This window comes from Chiloscyllium plagiosum, chromosome 3 (genome assembly GCF_004010195.1).
Source record: "Chiloscyllium plagiosum isolate BGI_BamShark_2017 chromosome 3, ASM401019v2, whole genome shotgun sequence".
NCBI classification, from domain to species: domain Eukaryota; kingdom Metazoa; phylum Chordata; class Chondrichthyes; order Orectolobiformes; family Hemiscylliidae; genus Chiloscyllium; species Chiloscyllium plagiosum.
The window spans coordinates 74,924,256-74,938,162 of NC_057712.1; positions in this window are offsets into that span (position 1 = coordinate 74,924,256).

The following is a 13,907-nucleotide window of genomic DNA, read 5'->3' on the forward strand; positions in this document are numbered from 1 at the left end:
GCCACTGGGTCCTCAGGGTTCATTCCAGAATATTTCCACATTGAGTCCCTTAATCTTTGCAAAAAAGCTGAGGGAGTCTCATCTTTCCCCTGTCTAGCTTCAAAGGCTTTAGTCAAATTCTGTGACTTCGGAACTGCCTCTCTTATTCCTTTTAGAATCAGGTCTTTCAATTCCCTCATTTCTTCTCTATGCTCCGGGTTTTGGTTTTCCCACTGGGGGTCTTTGAGGGGAAACTTCACCTCTCCCTGTCCAGCATCCCATCTCCAATCGGGTGTTCCCTGTCCCATATTTTAATAGCAGCTCCCTGTATAAATCCCCTTTCCTCCCCAGTAAATAGTATATTCAAAATAGACATTAACTCAGCCCAGGTATACAGACTGGGCCCCAGAAATTGATCAATTTGTTCAGACAACCCCATCGGATCCTCAACCAGGACCTTCATTTCCTTTTTAAATGTTCTGACCTCCCCACTGGTGAGGGGGGGTACTTACAAACCCAATCTCTTTGTCCCCTATGGGTACCTCCCGAAGGGGATAAGTCGTTACGTTCTTCCCCTTTTCCTTTTTTTAAAGAAATATTGCAATATTTCTAGCTCCCCATAACTTCAAACACCAATTCATCAATTCATGCTTGACTAACCTTTAAAGCCTGTTCCTAACTTTTAAATATATTTATATATTTACGTTCATTTCTTCAGTATTTAATAGTTAAAATGCAAAATGCATACAGTTCCCAATTTTGCAATTCACTGTAATTACCCAGTTTTAGTCCTGTAATTTAAATCCAAAATTAGTTTTGGATTTGCTCAATTACAATACTATAGGTCGTAAAATAATCAGAGCTGCCTTAAAAGAATTTGTCTACTCAAGTTTAAAAAAACTTCTAATGCATGAACAATGGCTGAATCCAAGGTCACAGATATTAACCATAGAATTTTGTTTTTACTACAATCTAATGTTGAACTGAAACTTCAACTGTCCTCCATAAATCGCTTTTATGTAAAGATAAAAGAGATTAGTTAGAAACTGATAGTAAGGCAGTAATGATCTGTAAAAAGAACAGGAATTATCATTCTTTTTTTTTTCTTCATAATCGCGATAGAATCCTTAACCTTAAAAGAAATCATGTTAAGTTTCCATAATAAAAATCAGATTCTAAACAGTCCTGGAACTCAAGCTCCAGGGAATAAAACACAAACATTCAATCACTAACAAACAAATGTTCACTCAAACCAAATCACAAAGGGTTAAACTTCCTACCAGCTGTACAGCTCTTTTCATTCTCTCTCTCTCTCGCACATTGACGTATAAATTCAGATATTTACAAACCCAGTCTTCGTCCGATCTGTACTTTGGCCAGAAGACAGCGGGACGAAGAATGGGTTCCTTAGTCCATACAAAGCAACAATATTCAATCATCTTTCTCCCTTGTACAAGTATTATTTTACCAATTCCACAACATCCTGCCCAAAGGACTTTCTGGAGGTATGTTGTAAGGGACCCTGCCTCCATTTCCATTGCCTTTTCTTTACTTAGTTTTCCCGGAGGCTTTTTCCTCACCCACAGCACAATCCATATTGAGTTCCTTCGTTAGTCCCTTATTAACTACTAAAACGCAATCCCGGCCACCAAGGCAATACTTAAAAGTCAATTTTCTTACCCTGGTCTGTGCACAGAGTTGCCTGGCCCCCTTTTGCCGTATTGTCTATCAACCTCCTATCACTGTCTGATTCAGATGTCTCTCTTGTAGGATTCACACCAGTCACCCAAGGGAGCAGACCAAACCGGGACACGAGACCGCTCCTCAATGGGGAACGGGACGCGTCTTCCCAGTGTCCAAGGCCAGACACTCCCCCCGGTGATGGAAGAAAATCCCGGACACGAGCCCCCAATTGTAAGAAACAAAAGCACACTCACTTTAATAATTTCAGTCCGAGACAAAGATCTGAACAGCAGCATTGTTTTATTTATACACCTATAGGTGGGTGCCCTGTCTCATTACCAGGTAAGGTAATGACAAAATGCACACCAAATCCAACAAACTCTCGAAATTTATACAGTTTGAATCCCCATATTTTTCCTTATTCCATTGTTTGTTCCCTGCTTCGCTTACGTCACTCATTTCCTTAAGACTGATCCCACAACTTCTGTTTATCCTGTTTTGTCCGTGACAAACTCTTATCTCTGACTCCCATAAGGGTGTTTGACGTCAGTCTATTATAGATTATTGATTAGGCATATCTTTAATGGATTATATACTTCTTGTATGTAGTTCCCATTCTTGTTAACTCAGCTCTTAGCTGAGAAACAATCATAGACTAATGTGAATTCATTTACTCTGTATCAGAACTTATAATTTGCAGAAATAACATTAATTCACCTATATCCCACAATTACCAATTAGAGGTCATTCAGCTAATTTTCTGATGAGACTTTGTTGTTAGCGACTTGACTGTTGCTGGACTTTATAAGGTGGATATGTTTTAAATACATTTTTAAATAAAGATAAAAATAGTCATTTTGGAGAGAGAGATGTGACCTACATAACCTACTTAGAGACAAATTGCTTGTTGTACAGTTAGAAACTGTAAAGTATATTTGAAAGCCAGGTGTAAGTTTGAATACTTGGACTTAGGAGGGCGCACATGATTGTGTCAGTCAAACAGAAATTTGGGAGAAACGGCACACAACAGGCGCCAAGTAGAATTATTAAAAATTATCAGGCTGAGTACTATGAGGACAGATTCCTAGACTGAAGAAATAAGGCTTGTGGAGAGTTGAAGTCCAAGAACTACGTAAGGTTCCCTTGGATCGAGGAGTCCACACAATAATTCTAAGAGCATGAGATCTAAGGTTGCCTTGTTTAAATTTTTTACTTTATACACCTCAGTCCAACACCGGCATCTCTAAATCATGACACACACACACAGGTTCGCACAAACAATTTTGGGTAGTGAAAAGAGTTCAACTTGTATTCAATGGGATGCTGTGTACTGGTGTTTGTGACGAACAGTAAGTGGGTTCTCTAGCCAAGGGTATTTGTTTCTTGTGCAGGATAATGTACAAGTACGTCTCAACCTCCATTCTGTAGCATCTGGGTATGAATTGGCTGGCGCTTGTTATCAACGGCATGGCGTTTTCCCAGCTGTATGTGCATACAGTACGGGCACTTCTGCAGATCTGTGCCGTTCTGTGCGGACTGAAGGGCTGGCTGCACTGGCGGCGTGTTACTGGCGCCGGCTCTGACACATCAACAGAGCGTCTTTGTGACATTGGGTGCCGCCGCTGTGCTCCCGGCGCCAACGCAAAACGGAGACATTTCAAGCAAAGACTGATTACTGTAACTAGGACCATCGGCGTGGCTGTTCATTATTAGACCCCGTACATTGACGGAGAGCACTCTCTTATGGTAATAGAACCAAAATCAACCCAAAATACCGGATCAGCTCTTCCACATCTACGCCAATATAGCTATAACATGAAGCAAGGACAGCAGCAACAGTAGGCAGCTGATCTTGAGCGATTCGTACTGTATCAACAAGCACTTCTAACTATTGAGAGTTCAAAAGTATTGACACTTCGCTTGATTCCTATTACTTTGTTAATCGGGGTTTTCTTTCATAATAGTTTGGGAGGCAGTTAGTAAATATATGAACAGTAGGTGCACAGAATTTGAAACAAAAGCAGAAAATGCTGGTCACTCTCAGTAATCGTGTAGAAATTTCAGCTCCATCCTCTTTAGGGAGTCGGCCTTTTTATGTCCTCCCCTCTTCCTGCAGTTTTCTTATCAATTTAACATTACCCAGTCCAGATTGACAGCTTTGATGAACCCTGCTGCATGTCTCCAGCATTTTCTTTTATTTTCACTGCAGTTTGATCATTTTGGTCCAGGTTTTGTGTGTGTTTGTTTGTTGAGCCGCTTTGGGTATATATGCAAGATGCTGAAGTTCCTTTCTTCTTCACTTACTGTTCCTCTCTCTCTCTCTCTCTTCGCCACCAGCTCGTAAGTTAACAATATGACGGGTGAGCTGGCTGCTGTGCAGTCCCGGAGGTTTCTGGAGGCAGGGGACTGTTTGATGTCGGGGGAGCGGCAGGGTGAAGCGGGAGCCGTGCAGCAGCGCCCGGGATCCAACTCAGACTGGGAAGCGTGCGCTGAGATATTTCCATCGCCCCGTCACGGACGGTAAGATCCTTCATATAGCGCCGTACAGATCACCAGACAGACATCCCCTCATCTCTACCGCTCAACCTGCACTAATACTGCCCCTAGGGCCTCGGGCTGGGCGCTGCGGCTCATCGTTACCTGACTGTAAAGCTCCACTAAAGACTCAAGACCTAAAAATTCTTTACAGCGAATGAAGTGATTTTTGAAGTTAAAAATCACACAACAATTTTTGAAGTGTAGTCACTGTTGGAATTTTAAGAATGCAGAAGCCAACTGCTCACAGTATATTCCCACAAATAGTAATGTGACAGTGACCAGATTTGTGGTGATGATCCAGGCATGAATATTGGCCAAGATACACATGGGGATAGCTCCATTGAGTTTTTCGAAACAATCCTAGACCATGTTTTACATCCACCAGTGCAGGCATATGAACCTTGGTATAACATCTCATCAGAAAGCTGGCATCTCTAACAGTTCAGTGTTTCCTCAGTTACTGCACTGCGGTGTCAGGCTTGGGTTAAGAACTTGGTGTCATTATACTTACAGAGTGCACACAGTAGCAGTAATACATTTTGAACACCAGCTTGATCAAATAACACAGGTTTACCCGCTGATTAACATGGTGTGAAATGATTCCACTGAGAATTATGTGTGCTATGAGGTTTCATGTTGATGATCTTTGGAGGTTTGGTTTAAAGTTTGGCCCAGGTTTTGCTGATGAATAATGGCACATGAACAAAATCTTCTCAGGTAGTCCCTCAGGATTGAGGGTGATTTGTTTTCATTCTGGTTTAATAGTTCTGAAAGTCCAGGGTACTATCCACAGATTCTGTCAGATTCAGGGTACATAGTGCTTGAAAGGTTAACTAAATGAATCTTTGTGCACTTTCGGTATGTTTTACTTATATTTTGTCTCTGCTTGACAAAGTCTGTTAATCAGTGTTCAGTGCCTTCCGAAATAAACCTTTTCTATTCTGCTAAGTTACAGGCCAAAGATGTCACTTCAAGAATGCTTTGAGGACATCCCTAAAGCATTTCTGTTTTCCTATTGGGAGCTTCCTGCCATGAACAACTTTTGAGTAAAACAGTTGCATCAGATGTTTGGTGTCATGTTTATGAGCAACAATTCCCACTCAGTGGAGTTGAATGAATAACAATATTATTAGTGCACAAAGTAGCCAAGATTTGGTTGCAAGGAAGAAATAGCCCCCATAAATTGCATGTTTACCCCATGTTGCTAGTTCATTCCTGCCATTTCTGCATTTATGAAAAGGCCACCTTACCCATAATCTCCCAGTGATTTTCGTAATTACAGAATAAATTGACACTCATTTAAAACTGAAACGCAATGGATTTTTCTCACCCCAGAATTCTCTACTCAGAGAGTTGTGGAGGCTAGATCATTGAAAGGACTTAAAGAGGAGTTAGACAGAATTTGGAAGCATTGGTGATTGTAAAAAAATTCATTCACAGGATGTGGGTGTCTCTGGCTGGACTAGCATTTATTGCTCATTCCTAATTGCCCAGAAAACAATTAAGTAACAACCACACTGCTGTAGTCTGGAGTTTGTGTTGGCCAGTCTCCAGGACACCAGTTTCCTTTCCCAAAGGACATTTGTGAACCAGATGGGTTTTTTTTTCTGACAATCGACAACAGTTTCAAGGTGGCACAGTGGCACAGTGGTGAACACTACTGCCTCACAGCATCAGAGACCCGGGTTCAATTCCCGCCTCAGGCGACTGACTGTGTGGAGTTTGCACATTCTCCCCGTGTCTGCATGGGTTTTCTCCGGGTGCTCTGGTTTCCTCCCACAGTCCAAAATGTGCAGGTTAGGTGAATTGGCCATGCTAAAATGCCTGTAGTGTAGGTGTAGGGGAATATATTTGGGTGGGTTGCGCTTCGGCGGGTTGGTGTGGACTTGTTGGCCCGAAGGGCCTGTTTCCACACTGTAAGTAATCTAATCGGTAGACTCCTAATTTCAATTTTGTGTTGAATTCAGTTTACACCTTCTGTCTTGGTGGGATCCAAAGCCAGGTCCTAGAATATTACCTGGATTTCTAGATTAATAGTCTACCAATAATACCAGTAGGCTATTACCTTCCCTTGTTGAAGTCTTATGCAGAGCTAGCATGAAAGAGATTTTAAGGCCTGGGGCATATCAGCCACAATCTTTTGAATGGCAGAGCAGGCTTGAGGGGCCAAGTGGCCTATACTTGCTCCTGATTCTGATGCTCTTATGTTCTGAAAAAGGGTCACTGGACCCAAAACATTGATTCTGCTTTCTTTCCACAGTTGCTGCCAGATCTGCTAAGCCTTTCCAGAAATTTCAGTTTTATAACATACAACATTACAGTGCAGTACAGGCCCTTTGGCCTTCGATGTTGCACCGACTTGTGGAATCAATCTGAAGCCCATCTAAGCTACACTATTCTATTCTTATCCATAGCCTATCCAATGACCATTTAATGCCCTTAAAGTTGGCGAGTCTACTACTGTTGCAAGCAGTGTATTCCACGCCCCTACTACTCTCTGAGTAAAAAGACTACCTCTGACATCTGTCCTATATCTATCACCCCTCAATTTAAAGCTATGTCCCCTCATGCTAGCCATCACCATCTGAGGAAAAAGGTTCTCACTGTCCAACCTATCTAACCCTCTGATTATCTTACAGGACTCAATTAAGTCACCTCTCAACCCTCTTCTCTCTAATGAAAACAGCCTCAAGTCCCTCAGCCTTTCCTCACAATACCTTCCCTCCATACCAGGCAACATCCTAGTAAATCTCCTCTGAATTATTTCCAAAGCTCCACATCCTTCCTATAATGCGGTGTCAAAACTGTATGCAATACTCGAAATGTGGCCGCATCAGAGTTTTGTACATCTGCAGCATGATCTCATGGTTCTGAAACTCAGTCTCTCTACCAATAAAAGCGAACACACCATATGCCTTCTTAACAACCTTATCAACCTGGTTGGCAACTTTCAAGGATCTAAGTACCTGGATACTGAGATCTCTCTGCTCATCTACACTACCAAGAATCTTGCCGTTAGCCCAGTAGTCTACACTCTTGTTACTCCTTCCATGTGAGTCACATCACACCTTTCTGTATTAAACTCTATTTGCCACTTCTCAGCCCAGCTCTGCAGCTTATCAATGTCTCTTTGTCACCTACAACATTCTGCATCACTATCCACAACTTCTTTCAGCTAGCCAATTTCTGATCCAAACCGCTAAATCACCCTTAATCCCATGCCTCTGTAATTTGCGCAATAGCCAAGTGTTTTGTTTTTTATGTTGTTATATTACATTTGTACAGCAATTGCTTTAAAAAAAACCTAAGCTTTGTTTGTGTGTGTATAACAAAATCAGCAAAATCTTGGCCATTTAGTTGGAGCCAAATTTGGTTTTGCCCTTGATTTGACTTGACTTGCCTAATCTGAGAGCTTATTGAGGGCAAAAAGTTAAAATGAAATCATGTGGTTCAACAGATGATGTGTACAACCAACCTCTTGTACAAAAAAACATACAATTTTAATGACATAGTATCGATCAAATAATCTGACATTAATATCAATAGATATATAAGCAGATAGTCATTCTCGGTACTTTTTATGATATTAAGCTCAGTATTTCCTCAAAGCCTTTATCACCAGTATTTCCATCAGCATTTACTGTTTTTGAAATGAGAAAATATATATAAAATGCAATAGAAATAGGAGAATGTAAACCTTAATGAAAAAATGTTGGGCGATCTTTTACAAGGATTGTCAGTCTCACACAGACTGGCACTCTGGGCCTTCCTGTTTTTACAAGAAAAGGGGACTTCTCATTTGAGGAAAGGTTCCGATCAAGGTTTCTTAAGAAACGCTGAGCTGTAATTCAATTCTGAGGGTTCTTTCTAGCGCAAAACTGTCGGTAGAAGGCAAACCACCCCTGCTTTTCACAGCAGTCAACTTTCCAGTTCCTGAAAGTGATTTTGTCTGCTGCTATGAAAGGGGTAAGTACATAAAGTAAGTGTGGTGTTAGGATACTGGGAAGGTAGGGTGCCTGGTAAGTAGTGTGCCAGCTGGGAGAGGGTATAGTGCAAGGTGTAGGATGCCTGATGACTAGGGGTTAAAGGACCCAGGTTAGTACAGTACTAGTTGCATAGAATACCAAGAGGGTACAGTGCCAGAGTGCAAAGTGACAAGGAGGACAGGTAAGTGATGTGGTGTTAAGTATAGGTCAGGTGCATGGGAGCAACCAGATCTCACTAGATTTTGGGCCAGCAGAGGTGTTCTAGTCTGAAGTAGGGTTTCAGTTTGGGTTCAGTGGTGGTGGCAAGAGGCTGTGTGTTGTCTGGTGTGATGGAGATCAGATCTGACAAGGGAATTTACATCGGTCCAACAGGATGGGAATCGGCTCCTGCAGGTGGGGGAGGGGAGGAGAAAGGTGAGTGTGTCAGAGACCAAGGGTTGGTGACAGCATGTCGAGCAGTGAAGGTAGGGGTAGGATTTCAGGTCAGCTCGGATTCTGACCTGGCAGGGAAAAGGGTTTGGAGCTGCGGTAGAGGAAGTTTTGATGAAGAGTGTCCAAAACTGAAACATGAACTCAGCTTTCTGCCCACAGCTGCTGCCAGACCAATTCCTGTTTTTGTTTCAGATCGCCAGCATCCACAGTTTATTGTTTTATTTTATATTCGAGGGAAGTGGAGGGAGGGGCATCAGTGTTGGGTCTTGGGATGCATAAGGGAATGGGGGAGGTGTAATTAAGGGTTGTGAGGTAAGTATGGGGTCAGTTAAATAATCATAAGTTAGACTATATTTAACAATATAACTTTTACTGAGTAAATCATTTTCTTAATTTAGTTGGAACTGTGCAAATTTTCCAAATTCAGCTAATACTTTTGGAGGGTTCAGCAAAAAGGGAATTGCCCAATGGAATCTTCAGTTTCCTTCTTCAAAGTCTACTACTTTGGGAAATCTGCAGGGCCCCCACACATAACTTCCATTTACACTGGAATAACAACTTTCTGGCCCTTGGAAAATCCAGGCATGACATTCAGGTGGAGAAAGTGAGGTCTGCAGATGCTGGAGATCAGAGCTGAAAATGTGTTGCTGGAAAAGTGCAGCAGGTCAGGCAGCATCCAGGAAACAGGAGAATCGACGTTTTGGGCATAAGCCCTTCTTCAGGAAGAAGGGCCGATGACATTCAGGTGGACCCATCATATAAATCTGTGCTGAGGAACTAACACCATTAGATTTTATATTGTACATGCATGGTGCTAAATCTTTATCCCATTATAGTTTTTCAAGTTCATGCTCATTGCATGAAATCACATTTTATTCCATCACTTTGCCTTTTCTTGTGATATTTAACTCAGGACCTGGCTTCCCTCTCAGGCTAGATGCAAAATAATTAATGGTGCTCTTTGAAAAAAAGCAGGTGGACTTTCTTGGTATCCTGGTTAATGTTCATTCCTCAATCAATGTTATTAGGACGGATAATTTGCCCATTATCTTAAGCTATCTTGTTATTATGTTGACCTTTCTCTGTGCAAATTGGCCACCGTGCCTTGCTGTAGTATAATATTGAATACTTCACAAAATGACTTAATTATTGGGAAAGTACAATAGCTTGATATTGTAAAAGACACTGAAAAATTGTAAGATCAATTCATTAAAGATCTGCCCATCATTTACTTAAAAGTAAATAATGGATTTTGTCTTTCACTGGATATTGACTTTCTTATTTTGGTTTGCTCAAGTATCTTCCTCCCTACTGCTCCTGCTGATTCGAAAGATCAAATCTAAAATTATAATTGTTATGGTTCTACTGGCTTGTTGTTTAAATTGTCCACCCTTTTAGTTGAAATGGTGAAAAATATGGAATAAACATACTTTATTCTGTACCTTTGTTTCAACGTACTGTGTTAGCAAGCAGACCTGAAATGGTATTATAAATATATTCAACTTTATAATTATAGAATTCCTATAACTTGGAAACAGGCCATTTGGCCCGTCAAGTCCACACCCTCCCTTCAAAGAGCATCCCACCCAGACACACCCACACTACCCTGTCCCTGTAACACTGTATTTTTCAAGGTTATTTCACCTAGCCTGGACATTCCTTGACACTACGAGCAATTTAGCATGGCCAATCCACCTAACCTGAATGTCTTTGGACTGAGGTAGGAAACTAGAGCATCCACGGAAACCCATGCAGACATGGGGAGAATGTACAAACTCCACACCGAGAGTCACCTCATACTGGAACTGAACTCAGGCACCTGCTGCTGTGAAGATTTTCCCCCATTTTTCCACATATAATTAAAATCAATCATAATTATCTTCAAAATTATCCACCTTACAGTTGAAGCTAGGAAACAAATCAACACTTGATGGTGGACTTAGTAAATGAATCCCTGAACTTTTCAGATCCGGAGTATTAACATCTGATCCAAACAAACCAACTCTCAAATAGAATCTGGCGTGGTAGACATGTGAATATGGATTTTTCTCAGTCACCTCCAGGTAACCTGGTGGACATAGCTAGACAAGCAACAGGAAGCAACTGTAGAAATCTGTTTATTTTTCTTTCTGGCTAAACTGTAGTCGCCTTGCGCACACTTTGGAGTCATTGTGTTTGATCTCTGTCATCCTTAGGTTCCTAGGAAATTAGTTATGTTGGATGTACTCCTATGACAAGAAAGTATTAATTTCATATTGTGTTATTTTCCCCCAAAAATGCACTTTAATAAATTTAATGAATATAGTATATGACATAATTGTTCAAATTTGACATAAAAACACAAATGTTACTTTCAGTACTATAAATGAAATACATCGCCACATTTGCTGTTACATGCAATATTTACAGCATACATTTACATTTCAAGTTAAACTTTCTCTGGTTAATACAGCTGAAGTAGTTTTATAGGGGTCCCAGTCCCTTTTTGGATTAGGGTTCTCCATTGAGCCAAGCTTTAGTGTCCCTGAGCATATAGTATCTGCCAATTTGCAATGTTTGGCTGCTGACAACTGGAACACTAGCACATATTGGACAGCCAAAGGAATTTCACTGAATTGATAGTTCACTGTGTTAATGTTTGTTGTGATGTGGAGGAGTCAGTGTTGGACTGGGCTGGACAAAGTTAAAAATCACACAAAACCAGGTTATAGTCCAGCAGCAATCCAGCAGGAAGAAGCACTGCTCCTTCATCAGGTAGCTGTGGAACAGGATCATAAGACTCAGAATTTGTAGCAAAAGATTACAATGAAATGCAACTGAAATTATGTATTGAACAAGACTCAACAGCAATCTAGGTTAGTTCAAGATAGCATTTCATTTGCATGCATAAGACATAAAGTCTTATGGAGGTGGGTGATAGTGTCTTCCGCACCATAGCCACCTCTAGGATAGCGTGTGGATTTGTTGAAACTCCATGCACATGGAGGATTTATTGGGATGAGCTTTCATCAGCAGACATGCTACATTTTCATGTTTGATTGAATATGCTGGTGTTCAGGAATTTTACCAAATAACTTTGACAGACAGCTTGGGAACTACCCAAGAAAAACAACCCACTGTGCACCAACTGAGTGGCCGCCACTTGAGGTGGCACTGCTGGGGTGAGAAAGCAGCTGGCTGTTTGATCAGATGATTTCACTCCCTGTAGTGCAGCTACAGCAGCCGTTTTTGTGTCACCAGGAGGACAGAGACCACAGCACACTGAAACATTCTGTTCATGGTGATGAATCTCCATATTTATCAGACCCACGCTGATCAAATCAAGAATTTTTTCTCCTCTCAGTACTTTGTCCAAAAAACTTCCATCAATTCTAATTCCTTTTTTATTTGCTGTTCCATTACTTTCTGTTGCTTTTGGTATTAGAAATAGCTGTACACATTTTATTGTTCTTTCTATTTTTAGACCCAGTCATTTATCAAATCAGATTTGCAAACTTATCCTGTCCTTTTATGTTAGATTATGATTTTGCTTTCCAAATGAGTATTGAAACAGCTTAAAGAAAACTAAAACATAGTAATATGTAAATGTTAAGTCATAACTTGACCAGTTGTAAAATTATCAGTGAAGGTGATAATACATAAAATGGATGGAACAAAGGAAAAATAATTCTGACATTTCCCTTTGGTTCCCCTTAGTGCTATTTGTAGCTTCACTATAAAGTTAACTGTTAGGCCCTTAGAAATCTTCAGACAAGTTTGTATTTTGTGACAATACAAATGTATATTAACTACAATGATTGTATTACACAGGCAACTAAGGAGATGCAATGGGAGTCACTGCCTGACGATTACTAATGTGCCTATTGATGTCTATGTAACCATGGGAAGACCTTCAAACTTACAATGTGGACAGGCTTCCTAAGAGTTCATCGCACCAGCACCTGTGGTTCAGTCTCAGCAGATGAAATCGTGAAGTTGGTGCCAGACGCCAAGGCTCTTCATTTCTTCGTTGCGTTCTGAAAAGTTGTTTCATAACTGGTGACTCTCATTTGAGGTTGCTAGTCTATTTGTGTCAGTAAAACGTCTGATGACAAATTAACTTTAGATTTCTATTATTTCTGCAGTTATTAGATGATTCTGTGACTTTTTCAAGATTAGGACTCTGATAGATCCTACAATTACACACCTTGGCCCTAAAATTGTGGGCATCCTGCTCTGACAACACATATAGGGGTAGGGAATGCTGGCCACTTGTGATCGGCATTGGCCCCATTTGAAATTGTAGAGATAGGCTTTAGGATTCATTAATTTTGGTGCGATGCTCATTGAGACCTTAGTAACTCTCCAGTGGAACGCTCGCCAGCTAGATTTGTTGCAGGTAGTGGAAATAAAACACGGAGGTAGCTTGGTATCACCCTCAGATGTACCCTCTGGATAGGAGGTGGATGGAAGCGTTCCTGCTTTGACTGGAATTGTGTGTACTTTGTTTCTAGCTGTAAAAGTGAGACTCTTTTACACATGCTAACAGCCCCATTAAAGTTGATTTCATTCTGAGTCTGAAATTCTGTTGAAACAACAACTGTTTCTTTGTTGACTGACCTTGGCTCCCTGTTGAATAACACCTTGATTTAAGAATCGTTTTTCTTAAATTTCTCCATGGCCTTATTCCTTCTTATCCTTCTAAGCTCCCCAACCCTACTGAGATCCTTGTGCTTGTCCAAATCTGACATCTTGTGAATCCCTGATTTTAATTTCTCTACCATTGGTGGTTGTGCCTTCTGGAACTAAGGTGTGAAGCTTTCCACCTCTACCTTTCTTTTTCCTTTAAAAGACTTCTTAAAACTTACCACTTTGATCAAGCTTTTGGTCATTTAGACTTTCTTAGGTAGCAATCAATTTTTGTTTACTCAGGCTCTAGTGAAGCACCTTGGGAAGTTTGCCTGGCTAATATATAACTAAGTTGTAACAAAGCTTGTACCACAATGCAATGCAAAGCTCCTATGGCACAGGCATATTCATCAGAAAATCCAGGGCAAGTGTAAATCCAGCACAAATTATTCCACTCACTTTCTTTGCACCCAATGGGCTTCTCTGCACCCAGAGCAGAATTTCATCCTTAATGCCCTGTACCCAGCAAACCTTTTACAAAGTTCACAAGTCGCCCACACTGGACATGCCATATGGCTGTTTTCTAAAAGGTGCTTCCATTCTTTATATTTTATCATGAAAATCCTATCAGGTTAATATTTTACATTTCCTTGACAAATAAATTGCAAAAAAATTTCATGC